The sequence below is a fragment of the Equus asinus genome, chromosome 8 (genome assembly GCF_041296235.1).
Source record: "Equus asinus isolate D_3611 breed Donkey chromosome 8, EquAss-T2T_v2, whole genome shotgun sequence".
Taxonomy (NCBI): domain Eukaryota; kingdom Metazoa; phylum Chordata; class Mammalia; order Perissodactyla; family Equidae; genus Equus; species Equus asinus.
The window spans coordinates 64,754,439-64,775,647 of NC_091797.1; the positions used below are offsets into that span (position 1 = coordinate 64,754,439).

General features: G+C 43.2%; 1 long non-coding RNA gene across 1 annotated transcript; it reads left to right on the forward strand.

Moving 5' to 3' along the window:
* Nucleotides 1-539: 539 nt before the first annotated feature.
* On the forward strand, nucleotides 540-20,885 carry LOC123286822 (uncharacterized). The gene is made up of 3 exons (XR_011505254.1): nucleotides 540-673; nucleotides 12,008-17,706; nucleotides 18,192-20,885. It is a non-coding gene; the product is annotated as an uncharacterized lncRNA (long non-coding RNA).
* The last annotated feature ends 324 nt before the right edge of the window (nucleotides 20,886-21,209 follow it).

A 21,209-nucleotide genomic window follows, 5' to 3' on the forward strand; every position in this document is an offset into this window, starting at 1 on the left:
AGCAGACCTTTCAAGAACAACATCTCTGAAGCTGCCTTTTTGTATCAGGTTGATTTTGCGGGCTGGGCGCGGTTCTCTCTTGTCTCAAAGGTGTAACCAGCGCAGAGTGATCAGCTGCTTCCCGAGCAGAGTGTGGTGGGGTCTCAACTCTGCTCCAGTCTGATTGCCAAGGACCAAGGGAGGGCTGTGTTTTCCTGCCTGAAGATGGGAATAAAAGAACATTGTAACTAGGAAAAACCCCGGAGTCCCAGTCCTGCTGAGCAGGAAGCTAATTTCTGAAAGTGGGGCGATAACAAGAGCCACCTGTGCCAGAAATGGCCTCCAATACTAAGAAAAACTCGAAAAACCAGAACTGAAAGGAGCAGAGACCTTCCCGCAGCGCCAGTGCAGCCTTAAGTCTGTTTTGGAAATGAGCCAGCTGTGCGCAAACATTGCCGAGCACAGTGCTCACCCACAGCAGTTACTCAGTTAAAGTCTGTTGAGTGGATAAAGGATAACCAAACTCGGGAATCTAAGGAACCAAGCAGGCTATGATTGACTGCAGCTCCAGCTCAGCATTTCCTTGGGCTTCACCCGCGGCTGAGATGACACATGAGCCCCGACATGAACCTGGGCTGCATCTGAGACTCCCTGTTCCCTGACCTGAGCCCTGACTTGTTTCCAGGAAGTGAGGGTGAGAAGGGGCCAGTGGCTCTGGTTGAGGACGAGTGAACTGCAGCTGGTGGGGGAACCGGGCGTGAGCACAATCATTCTACCAAGGGCGGGGCGGGGCTGGAGACTTCGCTCCAGTTTTCCCTCCACTCTTTTGTCTTATTATGACAAGGAACAAGTTTTTCTTCAACTCTTCCCTCCACCGTTAGGTTCAGGACAGTCCTGGGGTGGCCATGGCCAGGATCGGTGCACCTGGCAGGGGTTAAGGGACCACTTCTGGGAATCTGGGTCTCCTAATCTTTGAATCGCTCACTTGACAGCAGTTAAAAGTGCCCTGACCCTTTGGAAGGGATGTCCTAAGGAAGGAAACAAATGAGGGTGGGGCGTAAAGTACTACTGAGTCCTCAGAATTTGGTCCTACCAGAGACCCCACATCCAGTGCAGAAGTGGAGTTCCCTGAAAACGGCAGCAGTGGGGGCCTGACACCTCCCAGCTGGCTGAGCGTCATTCCGAGTTCTAATCACCCAGGTCACGGAGGGGCTGTGAGTGCTTGAGGACAGAACAGTCATTCAAGGACACCGAGTTCCCATTTATTGTTACTTTTGAGAGCCCTTCAGCGGGGCCTTTCCACTGCCTGCTTCTCTTCTCTAGCTGCTGCTTCAGCTCTTATTTACACCCTCTGCCCGTAAAACAAGGTGAAGTGGACGTGGGACTTGAAAGAATAAATCATTTGTCATTGGGCACCCCATTTTTCATTGAAGGTGCCCTTGCCAGCATGCTTGGCACTGGCACAGTTGTAACTGGAGAAAGTGCCTCCCACTGTCCATCGAGTCCTTCCCATGAGGGGTCTGCGTCTGTCTCATTTGGGCTGATTCCTGAAGGTGAAAGAGAGAGAGCAGAGTAAATACTGATGCAGGCCATGGGACAAAGATGTGCATTCCAACACCCTAGCTGAAATAATAATTTTCTAGTCAATCTGCAGTGAAATTTAACCTAAACCAAGCCTGAGATCAGAATTAACTAAGTAGAGAGGGGGAGTATGACAGGGAAGATGGCCCATTGATAAGGAGAGCTTCTTGCAACCTGCCTATGACAATAAGGTTATGTGTCATCCCCAAGAGACAGATATGGCATGCACTTAGTAGGGTGTAAAACCACTAGTTGGCGTTATGCGGGTGAATATCACCACTTACATGTATGCATAGCTGTTTTCTCTTGCCTACAAACTGCATGATAAGATACTCGTGGTCAAAAATCACTTCTCTCACAGCTTTCATGCTTGACAGAGTGTTGAATTGAAATCTGCTCATTTTGTGGACGCTTGCCACATCTACCCTAGAGGGAGCCAGTGAATCATTGACCCATGATGGAGACAGAGCCCAGACAGGTTGATTCATCTCACCCACATCACTGATACTGGTTCACACTAAATAAAATATTTACTGAGTGAAACATGCAATCCTAATTGTCCTAGAGATAAAAATTTTTAGGAGATAAACTTTATTATGTAAAATTTCATAAAATTTTCATAAATATTCAGAAGAAAAACAGTATAGTATAGTAAATCCTCATGTATCAATCACACAGCTTTACAATTATCAACTCATGCCCAATCTTTTTTCATCTATACGGCCCCTCTGGATTATTTTAAAGCAAATCTCACATATCACATCATTTTGTCCAAAATATTTCAGAATGGCTCTCTAAAATAGTAAAACTCTTTAAAAAAATAATGATAATATCAATATCACACCTGGAATAATTAACAATTGCTTGATATCATCAAATATTCATTTTAAAAATTTTGCTGATTGTTTTATAAGTTTTTTATAGTTTGTTCAAATCTGGGTCCAAAGAAGGTCAAATCATTGCAATTGATTGATATGCCTCTTAGGTCTCTTCCAATCTCTAATTTCTCCTTCTCCCCTACCTTTGGAATGTATTTGTTGAAGAAACCAAACTATTTGTCCTGTAGGACCTGGATTTTGCTAGTTGCATTCATGTGGTATTTCTCAGCACGTGTCTCTGTCCTCCAGATTTCTGGTAGTTAGATCTTGGGTTCATTTTTTTTTTTATGTCACTTGACAGATGGTGTTGTGTACCTCAGCTGGGGACCTCGGAATGCCTGGTTATTCATGATGATTGCCTCGATTATGTCATTAGAGGTTGAAGAATGGTGATTTTCTAATTTGTTAAATCATTTTTTCATTTTGTTTGCTGTAATGCTTCTATAAAGAGAAACTTTCCGTCATCAGCTATTTGATTATCTAAGGCACAGACCATATAGGAAAGGCCAAATAAACGCTTCATTCTTTTCTCTTATTGACAATATATTAAGCTGGTTTCCTGGTATCTTCCAACCAGCAAGTTGTTGTAGTTGTCGCGGCTGCTGTTTCTGAGTGTCAGAATGAACAAGTGGATTTGAATGTAGAGACGCGTTTCGGTCCATTGCTGTTTTTGTTCTTGTGGATGTTCCACTGGTCACATCTTCAGCAAGTGGCAGCCTTTGAGACAGAACATCATGCCTTCCATTTGTATAGCAATGGCAGTCACATGCAGTTGTGAAGGCGTTATCCACGGTTATCTCATTCAGAAGGGCCTGTCATGAAGTGCCTTAAGTGACTACTTCTTGTGCCTAAGGGACCGGCCAGATCCCATGCCACTGGGAACTCCTTTATGGCCTTATGACATATTTGTCTGCTTCATTCACACCAGTGTGGTTCAGGTGAATGAATGAATGAGTGGATACACTTCTTTTTATTTTTTATTGTGGTAATACTGGTTTATAACAATACATAAATTTTGCGCGTTCATCATTATATTTCAATTTTTGTGGAGATTACACCATGTTCATCACCACACATGTGCCTGATCACCCCTTTCACCCTCTCTCCTCCTGCCTTCCTTTCTGGTAACCACCAATCCAATCTCTGTTGCTATGTGTGTTGCTTTTTTATCTTCCCGTTATAAGTGAGATCATACGGTATTTGACTTTCTCTCTCTGACTTATTTCACTTAGCATAATACCTTCAAGGTCCATCCTTGTTATCACAAATGGCCAGATTTCATCGTTTCTTATGGCTGAGCAGTATTCTATTGTGTATACACCACATCTTCTTTATCCATTCATCCCTTGGTGGGCACCTAGGCTGCTTCCAAATCTCAGAATATTGTGAATAATGCTGCGATGAACATAGGGGTGCATGTATCTTTATGCATTTGTGTTTTCATATTCTTTGGAGAAATCCCCAGCAGCAGAATAGCTGGATCGTATGGTAGTTCTTTTCTTAATTTTTTGAGGCATCTCCATACTGTTTTCCACAGTGGCTGCACCAGTTTGCACTCCTACTAGCAGTCTACGAGAGTTCTCTTTTTCCCACGTCCTCTCCAACACTTGTTATTTCCTGTCTTGTTAATTATAGCCATTCTGATGAGAGTGAGGTGATATCTCATTGTAGTTTTGATTTGCATTTCTCTGATAGTTAGTGATGTTGAATATCCTTTCACGTGTCTGTTGGCCATCTGTATATCTTCTTTGGAGAAATGTCTGTTCAGATCTTTTGCCCATTTTTTAATTGAGTTGTTTTTTTGTTGTTGAGATGTATTAGTTCTTTATATATTTTGGATATTAACCCCTTATCAGATTTATGGTTTGCAAATATGTTCTCCCAATTGTCAGGTTGTCTTTTCGTTTTGTTGATGGTTTCCTTTGCTGTGCAGAAGCTTTTTAATTTTATGTAGTCCCATTTGTTCTTTTTTTCTATTGTTCCCCTTGCCCAGTCAGACATGGTACTTGAAAATATGTCAAAGAGCATACTGCCTATGTTATCTTCTAGAGGTTTAATAGTTTCAGGTCTTACATTCACGTCTTTAATCTATTTTGAGTTAATTTTTGAGTATGGTGTGAGATAATAGTCTACTTTCCTTCTTTTGCATGTAACTGTCCAGTTCTCCCAACACTATTTATTAAAGAGACTTTCCTTTCTCTGTTGTTTGATCTTAGCTCCCTTGTCGAAAATTAGCTGTTCCATAGGTGTGTGGGTTTATTTCTGGGCTCTCAATTCTGTTCCATTGATCTGTGTGTCTGTTTTTGTGCCATTGCCATTTTGTTCTGATTACAATAGCTTTGTAGTATATTTTGAAATTGGGGAGTGTGATACCTCCAGCTTTGTTCTTTTTTATCAAGATTCCTTTGGCTATTCAGGGTCTTTTGTTGTTCCACATAAATTTTAGGATTCTTTGTCCTATTTCTGTGAAAAATGTCATTGGAACTTTGATAGGGATTGCATTGAATCTTTAGATTGCTTTAGGAAGTATGGACATTTTAACTATGGTAACTCTTCAAATTGAAGAGCACAGAATATCTTTCCATTTCTTTGTGTCTTCTTCAATTTCTTTCAACAATGCTTTACAGTTTCCAGCATACAGATCTTCCACCTCTTTGGTTGAATTTATTCCTAGGTATTTTATTTTTTTCTTGGAATTGTAAATGGGATCGTATTCTTAATTCCTCTTTCTGCTACTTTGCTGTTAGTGTATAGAAAAGCAACTGATTTTTATATGCTGATTTTCTATTCTGCAACTTTACCATATTCATTTATTATTTCTAAAAGTTTTTTGGTGTATTCTTTAGGGTTTTCTATGTATAAAATCATGTCATCTGCAAATAGTGACAGTTTCACTTCTTCCTTTCCAATTTGGATAACTTTTGTTTCTTTTTCTTGCCTGATTGCTCTGGCTAGGACTTCCAATGCTATGTTAAATAAGAGTGGTGAGAGTGGGCATTCTTGTCTGGTTCCTGTTCTCAGAGGGATAGCTTTCAGTTTTTCTCCATTTAAAATGGTATTAGTTGTGGGTTTTTCATATATGGCCTTTATTATGTTGAGGTGCTTTTCTTCCATACCCATTTTATTCAGAGTTCTTTTTTTAATCATAAATAAATGCTACATCTTGTCAAATGCTTTCTCTGCATATACTGAGATGATCATACGATTTTTATTCTTCATTTTGTTAATGTGGTGTATCATATTGATTGACGTGCAGATGTTGAACCATCCCTTCATCCTTGGAATAAATCCAACTTGATCATTGTGTATGATCTTTTTAATGTGTTGTTGTATTCAATTTGCTAGTATTTTGTTAAGAATTTTTGCATAGATGTTCATTGGTGATATTGGCCTGTAGTTTTCTTCTGTTGTGTTGTCATCTGGTTTGAGTATCAGGGTAATTTTGGCTTCGTAGAATGAGTTAGGAATCTTCCTCTTTTCTTCAGTTTTTTGGAAGAGTTTGAGAAGGATAGGTATTAAGTCTTCTTTGAATGTTTGGTGGAATTCACCAGGGAAGCCATCTGGTCCTGGGCTTTTATTTTTTGGGAAGTTTTTGATTACTGTTTCGATCTCCTTACTGGTGATTGGTCTATTCAAATTGTCTATTTCTTCTTGCTGCAGTTTTGAAAGATTGTACGATTCTAAGAATTTATGCATTTCTTCTAGATTATCCAGTTTGTTGGCGTATAGCTTTTCATAGTATTCTCTTATAATCTTTTGTATTTCTCAGGTGTCCATTGTAATTTCTCCTCTTTCATTTCTCATTTTATTTATTTGAGACTTCTCTCTTTTTTTCTTAGTGAGTCTAGCTAAAGGTTTGTCAATTTTGTTTATCTTTTCAAAGAACAACCTCTTGGTTTCATTGATTTTCATATATTTTTTTAGTCTCTATTTCATATATTTCTGCTCTGATTTTTATTATTTCCTTCCTTCTACTGATTTGGGGCCTTATTTTTTCTTCTTTTTCTAGTTCCTTTAGGTGTACTATTAGATTGTTTATTTGAGATTTTTCTTCTTTGTTGAGATAGGCCTGTATTGCTATAAACTTCCTTCTTAGAACTGCTTTTGCTGTACCCCGTAAATTTTGGCGTGTCATATTTTCATTTTCATTTGTCTCCAGGTATTTTTTGATTTCTCCTTTGCTTTCTTCATTGACCCAATTGTTGTTCAGTAGAATTTTGTTTAATATCCACGTATTTGTGGCTTTTCCAATTTTCTTTCTATAGTTGATTTCTAGTTTCACACCCTTGTGGTCAAAAAAGATGCTTGGTATTATTTCAATCTTCTTAAATTTATTGAGACTTTTTTTGTCACCTAATATGTGATCTATCTGGGAGAACGTTCCATGAGCATTCAGAAAGAATGTGTATTCCGTGTTTTTTGGATGGAATGTTCTGTATATATCTACTAAGTCCATCTGGTCAAATGTGTCATTTAAGGCCAGTGTTTCCTTATTGATCTTCTGTTTGGATGATCTATCCATTGGTGTAAGTAGAGTGTTAAAGTCCCCTAGTATTATTGTGTTACTATTTCTCCTTTTATGTCTGTTAATAATTGCTTTATATATTTAGGTGCTCCTAAGTTGGGTGCATAGATATTTACAACTCTTATATCCTCTTGTTGGATTGTTCACCTTATCATTATGTAGTGCCCTTCTTTGTCTCTTGTTACAGTTTGTTGTTTTAAAGTCTATTTGGTCTAAGTATTGCTACCCCAGCTTTCTTTTCTTTGCCATTTGCATGGAGTATCTTTTTCTATCCCTTCACTTTCAGTTTGTGAGTGTCTTTAAGTCTGAAGTGTGTCTCTTGTATGCAGCATATATATGGGTTTTGTTTTTTTTATCGAATTGACCTTTTGATTGGAGCATTTACTCCATTGACATTTAAAGTAGCTATTGATAAATATGTACTTATTGCCATTTTGTTACTTTTTTTTCTGGGTGTTTTAGTAGTTCTTCTCTATTCTATTCTTCTTCTCTTGCTCTCTTCCCTTGTGGTTTGATGACTTTCTTTAGTATTATGTTTGGGTTCCTTTCTCTTAATTTTTTGTGTACTTATTATAGGTTTCTGGTTTATGATTACAATGAGGTTCATACATAATAACCTATGCATACAGCAATCTATATTAAGTTGATGGTCTCTTTAGTTTGACCTCTTTCTTAAAGCTCTGCTCTTACTCTCCTCCTCCCACATTTTATGTTTTCAATATCATATCTAACCTCCTTTTTTCTGGAAGTGTTTCCATTACCCTCTTGTCATGGAAATAGGTAATTTTAGTACTTTTGTCATTTGATCTTCATATTAGCTTGATAGATAGTTGATATGCTACCTTTACTGTATATTTGCCTTTACCAGTGATTTTATTTCTTTTTTTAAATAATTATCTTATTTCTATTTGTGGTTTTCTCTTTTCCACTTAAATAAGTCCCTTCAGCATTTCTTGTAAGGCTGGTTTCTTGGTGATAAACTCCTTTAGTTTTTGCTTGTCTGGGAAATGCTTATCTCTCCTTCTGTTCTGAATGATAACCTTGCTGGGTACAGTACTCTTGGCTGTAGGTTTTTTCCTTTCAGCACTTTAAATATATTGTGCCACTCCCTTCTAGCCTGTAAGGTTTCTGCTGAGAAGTCAGCTGATAGCCTTATGGGGTTTCTTTTGTATGTAACTTGTTGCCTTTCTCTTGTGGCTTTTAGGATTCTCTTCTTTAGCTCTTGGTATTTTAATTATAACGTGTCTTGGTGTGGACCTCTTTGAGTTTATCTTGTTTGCTGCTCTCTCTGCTTCCTGTACCTGGATGACTGTTTCCTTCTTTGGTTAGGCAAGTCTCCAGTTATTATTTCTTCAAATAGATTCTCTGCCCATTTGTCTCTCTCTTCTCCTTCTGGGACACCTGTAATACCAATGTTAGTGCTCTTGATGTTGCCCCAAAGGTCCCTTAAACTGTCCTCATTCTTTTTAATTCTTTTTTCTTTTATCTGTTCAGCTTGGGTGATTTCCTCTAGTCTTTTGTGTTGCTAGCTGATCCATTCTTCTGTATCATCTACTCTGCTATTGAGTCCCTCTAGTGAATTTTTCATTTCCTTTATTGTATTCTTCATTTCTGATTGGTTCTTTTTTATATTTTGCAATTCTTTGTTGAAGTTCTCACTGAGTTCATCCATTCTTCTCCCAAGATTGGTAAGCATCATTATGCCTCTTAGTTTGTACTCTTCATCAGCTATATTGTTCATTTCTGTTTCATTTAGTTCTTTTTCTGGGGTTTTGTTCTGTTCTCTTGCTTGAAACATATTCCTCTGCTCATTTATCCTCTTCCTCTGTACTTATATCTATGTATTAGGTGGGTCAGCTAGGTCTCCTGATCTTGGAGAGATGACCATATGCACAGTTGCCTTATGAGGTCCAGTAACATGCTGCTCTCTCATCACCAGTTCCAAATGTTCCAGGACCACCCCTGTGTGGGCTATGTGTGTCCTTCTGTTGTGGCAGGTTTGCTCTTGCTGCAGGTCTCCAGGGAGGCTAGGCTGTCCCCATGGCTGGCTGGTTGTAATGCTTAGCTGCATGTGGCTGATATGGATTCTTTAGTCACTTTATTGGGTTTGGGGAACCCCAGCACAGTTGGCTGTGAGGTCTAATAGCATTCTTGTTGCAGTTTTTCTGTTACGTAAGTAGACCCCCATTGTGGCTGGTTGCTAGGCTCATGGGCTTACAATTGCTATAGGCCTCCAGCCTGCAAGGCTATTGTCAGCTCTCTCAGGATTGCAGCTGAGTGGGGCTGACCTTAGGCATGGGAGCACCCAATTCTTTCAGGCTTTGGAAGGTGGGGCTGGTCCCCTATGTGGCTGTTTGAGAAGAACAAGTCTTCTGCAGCTGACAAGCCCCACCACCCACAGGATCACACACCCTGTCAACACAGTCCTGCCCCATGTGCATGCCCCGACCCACTGAAGAGGACCCAGTTGCCCCACTGTAGAGTCCCCACACACTCCACTCATTCCTCGCACATGCCCTGCTCCACAGAGGTGGACCCACTCACCTGGCTGCAAAGGTTCCAAGCACCTCACCTTGTGGGCCCACAAGTTGCCCAAGAGCTTGCTGCTGGGTGGGGCCAGTCTCTAGGGCAGGCTGCCTGCCCTGGCTGAGCTGGATTAATTTGGTGCTCTAGTGGGTGGGGCAGGCCCCCGGGCTAACAGGCCAGGGGAAGTTCTCCTATGGCAACTGCCCAAGTCTGTGTCAGTACACTAGGTCACACTAATAGCTGCTGCCAATGTCTCAGTCCCTGGGGAGGTCTCACCTCTCACCCATATGCACCCAGAGCCTGGCAAGTGAGTCTCTTTTCACCAAAGGACTGTGCACCTTTCTTTCTGGTGATTTTAGGTTGATTTCTGAAATGGGTGAATTTGTGTGTGGGCTCTTTAAAAGCAGGCTTTGTTTTCCTCTTATGTCCGATAGATTTTCTAGGGGTATTCTCTGTTGTTGTTAATAGCCAGCAGAGACAGATATGGTGACATTTTTTTCAGTTGTGCTGAGTCCAAAAGCTGCTTATAGTGGTAATGCTCCTCTGCTCAGATCCCCCACTCCTCCAGCAAAGGCTTCATACCTTAGGATTGGTCCCTGCCAGCTATGAAGTGCCGTGGCTTGAAAGTGGCTTTTTTCTCTCCAGAAAGGAATTTCTGCCCCATTCAGCACTGTCTCTTGTTGCAGGGCTTCTTTTTATCTAGTTTTCAGTTTTCTTTCAGGGATAATTGTTCCAAGAATAGTTTTAAATTTTTTGTGTCCATGGGAGGAGGTGAGTTCGGGGTCCTCCTACACTGCCATCTTGACACCATCTCCTGGATGGGCAAAGTTCTGAGGCCATTAGGCTGAAAGCTACATAATGTCAACTGCTCCTATTAAGACTTATTCTAGTCTTAATAAGACACTAGGCTAAGGCAATGAAACAGAAGTAACAGAAAGGAAGTTGGCAAAAATATTTACTGATTGGGGCCAGCCCAGTGGCGCAGCAGTTAAGTGTGCATGTTCTGCTTTGGTGGCCAGGGGCTCACCAGTTCGGATCCCAGGTGTGGACATGGCACCGCTTGGCAAGCCATGCTGTGGTAGGCATCCCACATATAAAGTAGAGGAAGATGGGCACAGATGTTGGCTCAGGGCCAGTCTTCCTCAGCAAAAAGAGGAGGATTGGCAGCAGTTAGCTCAGGGCTAATCTTCCTCAAAAAAAAAAAAAAAAGATATTTACTGAGCATCTATTATGTGTCAGGTAGGGTTCTAGTCTCTTAAGATATACCTGAACAAAGACTTACTCTCATGGATCTTGCATTTCTAGCTGGGGAGACCATCAATAAACTATACACAAAATAAATAAAGCGGATAGTGTTAGAAGATGATGGTATTATGATGTGCTGTGGGAAATAAAGGAAGTAGAGTAGGGCAGAGGGATTGTGTACATGGGGTTGCGATTTTAAATAGAAGGGTCAGCGGTGTCATTTTGGCAAAGATCTGAAGGAGATGAAGGAGTCAGCTATGCAGAAATCTGGGAGACCAATGTTCCAGGCAGAGGAAATGGCCAAAACTCTCAGGTGGGACTGCATCTGCTCCGTGTGTTAGTGAAAGTGGTGTCATATTGTGTATCACTGCTTGTGACTCACTTTTTCATTCAACATTATGTTTCTAAAATTCACCCATATTTTGGGGGTGTAGCTATGGTTCATTAATTCTCACTGCTGTGTAACATTCCACTATGTGAATATACCACAATTTATTTAACCAATTAACATTTGGGTGTTTTCTAGTTTTTTTCTATTATAAAGAATGCTGCCATGAACATCTTTTCTCTTAGGGCACATAAGCAAGAGATTCCCCAGAGCAGTGCTACCTAGCTTTTTTCATGATGTGGCCCATGTAGAAAATGTCACACATGGGGGTAAAGTGAGGTGATATGGGGCTTCTACAGGAGCTTGGTGAAAAACATTATATTATTTATATATTATCTAATTATACTACATAATTCTCTCTCTTCTCTTCTGAATTTTTCCTTCTTCTTTTCACCCTTTCCTTATCTTCACCAATAAAATTTCCATTCCCAGAATTTCTGACCACAGGTAGGATGGTAGGTACAAAGAGATCTAAACCAGTGTTTCTTAACATGTCGTCTGCGGGCACCAAGTAGGATTACGTTCATGTCCCCTGGCTGGTGGGAAAGGAACAGATGAGACTTCATCATGCCACTGTAAGCCAAGTGGCATCACAGCTTCAAGGATGAACAAAGCCCACAGTGGAGAGGGAGTTGGGTTATCGCAGCCACAGGCTCCTGTCGCAGTTGCTGTAGCAGCTGTTCATGTTGACAGTAGCTATTGGTTTCAATAAAGCAATGCCACCTGTCTATCACCTTAAATTAATTTTGACAATTTAACTTTCATTGGTTTTGCAACTTTGTGCTTAATTTATAAGTTGGTTTTAGGTTTATAGCCATAGAAGAACATTATAATAAAAATAATAAAGTCCACACTCATTTGAAAATCTCTCTTTTTTTCATTTAGGAGAAGTTGACCATCACTCCTGTTTGAGAGAAGGTGATCATGGTAGCCTACCCAACATCCTTTACCTCTCCCTGTCTGCTTCCTGACAGAGCCCTTGCCGTGTTTAGATATTCCAGCTCTCTCAGTGCAGCCACATCTTTTGGGAAGACTGGCACCTTCACCGCCCCACACTGATGGGTCTGGGCCAATCATGGAGACCCCACGTGTCTTCCCAGTGATTGGTTTAAACACAAGCAAGGGGTACAGTTTTGTCCAATAAAATCCAAGGGATACTCTGGCTCCCAGGACAGATTTCTTGACTCTGAACGAGAGAACAGGGAAGAGATGGCCCCTGTCTTCTTCCTGTGAAACACTTGTGTCTGGATGTCTCTTGGCTGCAGCTGCCTTGTGAGCGTGGAGACAGCCAGGCCCAGAAGGGAGCCAGCGTGCCCAGGCGGAGGAGCAGGATGAAAATGACCCCAGGCCTTGGCGACCCTCTTAAACGTCTGTATCAAGAGTGCTGTCTCCTGACTTCTTGTTTCAGGAAATGATCCATTTTCCCTGCCATTGATACACGGTGGTGGGTTGCTGTTACCTGCACCTGCAAGTGTCCTAACGGGTACAGGAACCTCAGGGATCACACGAGGATGGGCTCCTGGGCCTTGGCGCGGCTCGTGTGGTTAGTGGCTTTCTTGGCTCACCATCCTCATCAGGCTGTGAGCTCCTGCAGGCCTATTATCCCAGCACCTGGCACAGGCCTAGAAGCCAGTGGGTGTTCAACAAATAGTTGCATGATGAGGGAATGAGTAATGGATATAAGAGAAGGGACCTAACCTGTAGACCACCCAAGATGTGGGCACATGAGGCCACTGCTGGCCCTTCAGCAGCAAAAGAGGTGCCGAGGGTCTGAGATTTCTCCTGCAGCACCAGTCTGGAGGAAGCTGCATCTAGGCATAAGTTACTAAACCTGGAAACCGGCCGAGTCAGGCTCAGTGCTAAATGGCAAGTGGCTGGCACAACATGGGCAAATTAGAACGATTAATAAGAATGCAATCAGAAACTGTGAGACAAATGGGGGATAATAGATCACAAATGGAGTATGGGATTGGCTCTGTTGCGTGCATCTCCAGCAGGCAGCATGCTGTATTCACACTTCACATCTTCAATAGTCAGAGAAAATCGATGTGATTTTACAAAACAATGGCCCTAACTAAGGAGGCATATTTAGTTCTCTTCAAAGAGGAAGGAGGAAGCCACAGCTGACTAAAACAATTTGACACTCTCCATTTCCAACTGAAAATTTTAGAATGAGGCAAAAAACAAATTTTTATCATTTTCATGTTAACTTGGTAAAACTTGCTTTTATTCCCGAAGCTGGGTGAGAATTGTAATAGAAGGTGTTTCAACTGTAACTAAAGGTACACAATTAGGCAGTATAAGAACGGCTTAACAAGCATCAGAAAGTAGGAAGCAGGCAATTGAAATTATTTTCCTTTCAGATAAAATATGCAAAGAGAATGTGCAGGAGTCCAGTTTATAGGCCCATTGCTTTGCAACCATGAATAAAACTCTAGTAGGGCATAGAGATAAAATAATGGAACACCTAGAATCTTGGCCTTCGTGTGGGCTATGTAACAAAGCGTTCAAGAAGAAAAATCAAGTGCTTCCTTCTCATAATACTGGGTCTTTTTACTAAAAAATAAATGATGTAAGCAAGTTTGCACAAGGCTCTTTTTGAGACTTGCAGACGGGACTTTGGCAGGAAACCTGGGTGAGGGCGGGCCCTGGAGCCTGCTAGAGATCATCTGTCCTGCTTCCGTCCAGCTCCCCCCACGCTCAGAAGGGAGTTGGGGTCCTGTCCTCGTCACTAAGTGAGTCCAGCTGCCTCACGACCACAGGCAGAGCACCACAGAGGTCAGCGTTTTGGGCTCTGGAAATCTGACACTTGAAAGTTCCACCCCAGAAACTCACTGATTTTGAGAGTTGCCTGGTTGGTTGGAAAAAATTACTTGACTGGTTAACAGAAAGCATCATGATTACAAGTCCAGGATCTGCGGTCACCAGCCTGGGCTTGAGCCTGGCTCTGCCACTGACCAGCTATGTGACTATAGACAAGTTGCTTAAACTGTCTGTGCTTTGGTTTCCTCATCTGTAAACTGGAATTAATAATAATACCTCTTAGGAGTGTTATGATGATTCAATGAGATCTATACAATTTAAAACAGTGCTTGGCACATAGTGAGCACTTATAACGTCACCGGTCATGCCCTCATCTCTGATTTATGGCACATCCCAGAAGTGTTCTAGTTACGAGTGTCAGATCTGCAGAGTGTGTCTACAGCCTCTGTCAGGGTTGTAGGCATCACTGTACAGCTGACCCGCACAGAAACTTATGGAAGGGAAGGTCTGAGGCCATCACTTCCTTCAAGATCTATCATTTTACTGCCCAGAGAAAGAGTGAGACAAACCAAGATGGAAAATGTCAACTATTGTTTACCGGTTAGGAAAGTATGTGACTACAAATAACAGAAGGCAACCCAAGACTGGCTAAAACAGATAGAGTTTATTGGTGTCACAGAAGAAGTCTGTGCGTGGGCAGGCCAGACCTCGTGCAGATGCTCTGAGAGGCCTCAGGGACTGAGTCTTGTTCTGTGTTTTCTCTCCCCATTTTAACTTACTGGATTTCCCTTCCTACTTTTCATCTCATGGTCACAAGATAGCTGCTCTTCTTCCCATCATCACAATTGCATTCCAGGCAGGAGGAAGTGGAAAGGATACAGGAGAAAAGAAAATGCTTTCTTCTAGAGGCGTATTGCCTTTTATTTTGGAAGGACAGCCTCTCTAGGGGTTTCCACCTACGTCTCATTGACTAGGATTGTAGCACATGCTCCAACCCTCAGCCCCACCCCAGTGCCACCTGCAAGAAAGGCTGAGAAATGGAGAATTTCGGTTTTTCAGCCTCTAGAGTAGAGAAAGCAGTGGGGAGGTGGAGTGTGAGTGACTTTTAGGGATCCAGTCCACAGGATCGACCTCCTGTGACAATGCTGCAGAGGAAAATACCTGCCTGTGTTCACTTCCCTTTTTCCCATTAAGGTCTTTCTGGTTGGGAATAGATTTTCTCCTGGGAAAAGGGCTAATAGTGTTGTCTTTGGGAGTCCAACAATGAGTCCTTCTCCTTTTTTTGCTGAGGAAGATTCGCCCTGAGCTAACATCCACTGCCAATCTTCCTCTTTTTGTATGGGCGTTGCTGCCACAGCACGGCCTCTGACAGACGAGTGGTGTACGTCCATGCCCAGGAACCGAAGGCGAGCCGCCAAAGCCTAGCGTGCCAAACTTAACCACTATGCCACTGGGGCTGGCCCCAACATGGAATCCTTTTGTCAAAAAGCATTGTTTCTTGTAATCTTATTCTGCAGTGAAAGATTAGACTTAAAATGCAAATTCCCCTGAAATAGGCAATAGAGACATTGCACTGAGACAGAACAGAAGAGCCTGCAGAGCAGAGCTGCCCTGAGACCAGGGGTGGGTGAGGGGCCTGCAGTAAGCAGGGGTGGACGAGGGCAAAGTCTGCCCCTTCACGATGTCGCCCAGGCCAAGGATTTTTCATCAGCTTGGCACTAACGTGAATTTATTTTAGGAAACTAAAGAAGGCCATTTACCAAAAAAGTGGATTAAAAACCAAACACCGTTTTTTCACATCAGGTCTTCAGGGAGCCCTGCTGGATGTGAGAGCTGAGGGCCCCGCTGTCCTGACGGGTGCAGGCTGCGGTGGAGCCATGCCCCTTGCCCACCCCTGCCTCCCCGTCAACCGGGGTCCAGAAGCTCGTCTTAGAGGTGCTTACGTCATCAGCCAGCAGAGCGTATGTGCATCGCGGCGTTTTAAGGCCTTTTCTGACCGTTTGTCGCTGCAACTGTGCTTTGTCGTCCACACAGATGCAGAGTGAGTGATGCGTGAGTGATGTGTGTGTTTTCCTGGGCTCGCAGGTCCAAGGGAGATGCCTGCAGGGTCTGGAACTCAAGGGTAAACATGCGTTTTCCCTCTGACACAGGCGTTCTCACATTTTGGTGCCCACAGAACCAGCCAAGTGCTGGTTCACAGTGCAGGCTTGGGCTTCCCCTGTGGGCTTCTGGCTCGATAATTCCCGCGTCAGACATGGAAATCCATAATTTTCACAAGGACCCCAGGTGATTTTCACTTAACTGGTGCAGGAACATAACTTTGGAGAAACCTTGTTCTCCAGCTGAGTAACTCCAGTTGCTTCAACTCCCCGACACGTGGTCACAACCATCACAACAGAAAATAGGTCGTCTCTGTTATTCTCTGTGCTAGTCTCGTAGGGCTGCTGTGACAAAGACCGCAGACCAGGCAGCTTCAACAACAGACATTCACTCCTCACAGGCTGGAGGCTGGAAGGCTGAGATCGAGGAGTCGGCAGGGTGGTGTCTTCCGAGGCCCCTCCTGGGCTCGCAGACAATCGTCTTCTTCCCGTGAGCTCACACGGTCGTCCCTCGTGTGTGTGTCCTAATCTTCTCCTATTGTAAGGACACCAGTCACATGGAATCAGCGCCCGCCCCAGGACCTCGTTTTAGCACAATGAATTCTGTACAGGCCCTCTCTCCAAACACAGTCCCACTCTGAGGTATGCGGTTAGGACTTCCACGGACGAACCTGAGGGGGACACAAGGCAGCCAAACGCTCTCTCAGAGGTGGCTCAGGTCGGAACCTCCTCTAAGGCAGTGGCAGGGGATGCAGAGGCCTGGGCTTCGGGCTTCTGGTAATGGCAGCTTAGGTAATTTGGACTAACCCTCCTAGAAAAGCAAGACAAACGTCTGTTAAAGACATCAGAAAGCTAAGAGGGCACTGAAGAGCCAGGGGACAGAGACTCAGAGAGATGAGCCTGGCCTGGGGGCTGCTTCTCCCTCAGAAGCATCTGCTGATTCTGCAAGGGGCACCAGGACGTCTCTGGACACAGGTAACATTCTGTCTCTTGACCTGCTGCTGTTTACACTGTATGTTTACGTTGTGATGATTCATTGAGCTGAGTACTGTTCTCTATGTGTGTTTTGCCTCAAAAAAAAAAAGACATTTAAAAAACACTTTAGCAATTAACAGACTATGGTTGGAGGCCCAGCTGTGCTACTTGGCTATGCTAGTATAGATATACTACAGCCATGTGCCCTCGAGAAAGTTCGTTTTTCAAAGCCCCGTCTCTCTAAGTGTGACATGCAGAGTGTAAGGCTATCTCATAGGGTTGTCCTGAGACGTACAGGAGGACCAGCCAAGTGCGGGAAGCGAGCAGGTGCTCTGGGAATAGTAGTAGTAATAATTTGTTGCTATTTGTGAAGAACCTCTTACAGGCCAGGTGCTGTACCAAGCTCTCTACTTGTATCTCCACCTGTGTGGTCTGTGCCGTTCCCAGAGGAGGACACAAGGCTCAGCACAGTGATGGCCTCACGCTAAAGGCACAGTGGGGGACAGCAGAGCCGCCTTCAGACTCAAGCCCTGTCCAGAACCAGCCTGGGAGCTCCTGCTTAACGGCTGCTGATTCCTCACTGCACTGAGAGTACACTTCGCTTCCAGATTCTGCCCTGTGCTTTCACCAAGTGAACACCATCTCAAGACGCACTTGCAGAAGTCAGCACTGCCGCATAGTTCCAGTTCGCTTGTCCCAGCCAACTCCTCACAAAAGGGAAGCATCTCAACTTTTTCTCATCACAAGGTGAGATTAAGAAATGCGGTAAATGAGAAAACAGATTCTGTCCTGGAGTAACCAAAATAAATCTTCACAAAAATCATGGTGACTCAAATGTTCGCTGATCTGAAAGAGAAGACGGAGCAGGAGCAGGAGGAGGAGGAAAGAGCTTCCATTCTTCAGGGCCAGGAAGGAGGGGCTGCAGCAGAAGCTGGGGAGGCGGATGCCATGAGCCCATCCCAGGGCAGAGTGTAGGAAGCAGCTTCTGGAATGTACTGCAGAGCTCAGCAGGCGCAGGAGCCATGTGAGCGTCTGCCTGGCTTGGCCTTGCGCCCCTGGAGACACATGTGGGGTGCGGGAGGCAAAGGGGCTTGTGCGCAGAGAAGCTGCTCTAGCCCAGCCCGAGTGCACTGAGTTTAGGTCCTGTCACATGGGGACAGGGCATCTTCGCTCAGCAGGCTAGTCTTGCTATACCTCTGTGTTTCATTGTTTGCTTTTGTTTTTTCCTTTAGTTGCCTAGTAAACATTTCTACTGGAAAATTCCAACCTTGCCTTGGATGAACTAAGAGGAAAAGCAACGTGTCCACACCCAGGCCGGCCTGGCCAGGGAGGGCAGAGGGCCCCAGAGGACACGCTTCGTCAGCATGGCCTCGGCTGCAGCTCCAGCCGAAGCTCTGAGGAGTCTGGAGAGGGGCATCAAGTGACGTGGACGCTGGCGGCACTGACAGCGGCCATGGCCTTCTCTTCTTCCTTCACCAGCTCTCTGGGGCTTCTTGCTCTTCGTACACAATCATAGCACTCACCATTTAGATGTCTGTGTGCCTGACTCCTAGCTAGACAGGGTCTCAAAGTCAGAGGCTGTCCCTGTTGCTTCGGGTGTCTCCAGTGCCTGCGTGGTATTTAACGCATAAAGAACTATTCTCGGATAAAACCAAATGGCGTGACATTGAAGTGCAGGAGGGGCTGCATCAGCAAAGGAACTGTCACTCCCTCCTTCCCCAGTGGGAATCCCAACAAACTGAGGGGAGAGGCCTCTGTGGAAGACGGGGTGTCATAGCGCCACCTCCCCGGAGATCGAACAGGTGTACGGTGTCCGGTAGACCCCAGCAGCAGAAGTTAGAGATGTTAGCTTTGTATTTTCTAAAGCATTCCTTATTTGTTCAATTTTTAATGATATTTTAAGATAACACGTTGATTCTAATTCTTTTTTTCCTTTTTTCTAGCATTTTTTAAATTGAGGTAACATTCGTTTATAACACTATATAAATTTCAGGTGTACGTCATTATATTTTGATTTCTGTGTAGACTACATCATATTCACCACCCAAAGCCTAATTATCATCCATCACCATACGTCGTATGTGTCCTGTCACCCCTTTTGGCCCCCTCCCCTCCAGTAACCACCAATCTAATCTCTGTGTCCACATGTTTGTTAGCTCTTCTTTTTATCTTCTACTTACGAGTGAAATGATACAGTATTTGACATTCTCCATCAGATTTATTTCGCTTAGCATAACACCCTCAAAGTCCATCCATGTTGTTGCAAATGGCATGATTTTGTCTTTTTTATGACTGAGTAGTATTCCATTGTGCGCGCACACACACACACACACACACACACACACACCCCTTCTTTATCCATTCATCCATTGATGGGCATTTAGGTTATTTCCAAGCCTTGGCCATAGTGAATAATGCTGCAATGAACATAGGGATGCATATATCTTTATGCATTCATGTTTCCATGTTCTTTGGCTAAATACCCACAAGTTGAATAGCTGGACCGTATGGTAGTTCTTAATTTTTTGAGGAATCTCCGCACTGTTTCCCATAGTGGCTGCACTAGTTTACATTCCCACCAGCAGTGTACGAGGGTTCCCCTCTCCCCACATCCTCTCCAACACTTGTTTCCTGTCTTGTTAACTATAGCCATTCTGACCGGAGTGAGGTGATATCTCATTGTAATTTTTATTTGCATTTTCCTAACAATTAATGATGATGAACATCTTTTCATGTGTCTGTTTGCCATCTGTATATCTTCTTTGGAAAAATGTCTGTTCAGATCTTTTGCCCATTTTTTAACTGGGTTGGTTGTTTCTTTGTTGTTGAGTTGTATGAGTTCTTTATATATTTTGAATGTTAAGCCCTTATCAGCTATACGGTTTGCAAATATCTTCTCCTAATTGTTAGGCTGTCTTTTCATTTTGTTGATGGTGGTTTCCTTTGCTGTGCAGAAGGTTTTCAGTTTGATGTAGTCTGATTTGTTTATTTTTTCTTTTGTTTCCCTTCCCTGGTGAGACATGGTGTTTGAAAACATGCTGCTGAGACTGATGTCAAAGAGTGTACTGCCTACATTTTCTTCTAGAAGTTTCATGGTTTCAGGTCTTACATTTAGGTCTTTAATCCATTTTGAGTTAATTTTTGTGTATTGTATAAGATAATGGTCTACTTTCATTCTTTTGCATGTGGCTGTCCAGTTTTCCCAACACCGTTTATTGAAGAAACTTTCCCTTCTCCATTGTATGTTCTTGGCTCCCTTGTCAAAAATTAGCTGTCCATCATGTGTGGATTTATTTCTGTGCTCTTGATTCTGTCTCATTGATCTGTGTGTCTGTTTTTGTGCCACTACCATGCTGTTTTGATTACTATAACAAAGTAGTATATTTCGAAATCAGGGAGTGTGATGCCTCCAGCTTTGTTCTTTTTTCTGAGGAATCCTTTGACTATTCAGGGTCTTTTGTTGTTACATATAAATTTGAGGATTCTTGTCCTATTTCTGTGAAAAATGTCGTTGGGACTTTGACAGGAATTGCATTGACTCTGTAGACTGCTTTAGGACGTGTGGCCATTTTAACTATATTAATTCTTCCAGTCCAAGAACAGGGAATATCTTTCCATTTCTTTGTTTCTTCTTCAATTTCTTTCAATATTGTTTTCTAGTTTTCAGTGTACAGATCTTTAACCTCTTTGGTTAAATTTATTCCTAGGAAGCCAGCCCTGACGGTCTAGGGTTTAAAGTTCTGCACTCTCATCCTCACGGCCTGGGTTCGCTTCCTGGTTGAGGAACACCACCACCTAACCATCAGTTGCCATGATGTGGTGGCGGTTCGTGTAGAGAACTAGAAGGACTTACAGCTATGATATACAACCATGCACTGGGGCTTAGGGCAGAAAAGAAAATTATTCCTAGGTATTTTATTCTTTTTGTTGCAATTATAAATGGAATTGTATTCTTAATTCCTCTTTCTGCTATTTGTTAGCATATAGAAATACTACCGATTCTTGTATGTTGATTTTTTTTTTTTTTAAAGATTTTATTTTTTCCTTTTTCTCCCCAAAGCCCCCCGGTACATAGTTGTGTATTCTTCGCTGTGGGTTCTTCTAGTTGTGGCATGTGGGACGCTGCCTCAGCGTGGTCTGATGAGCAGTGTCATGTCCGCGCCCAGGATTCGAACCAACGAAACACTGGGCCGCCTGCAGTGGAGTGCACGAACTTAACCACTCGGCCACGGGGCCAGCCCCTGTTGATT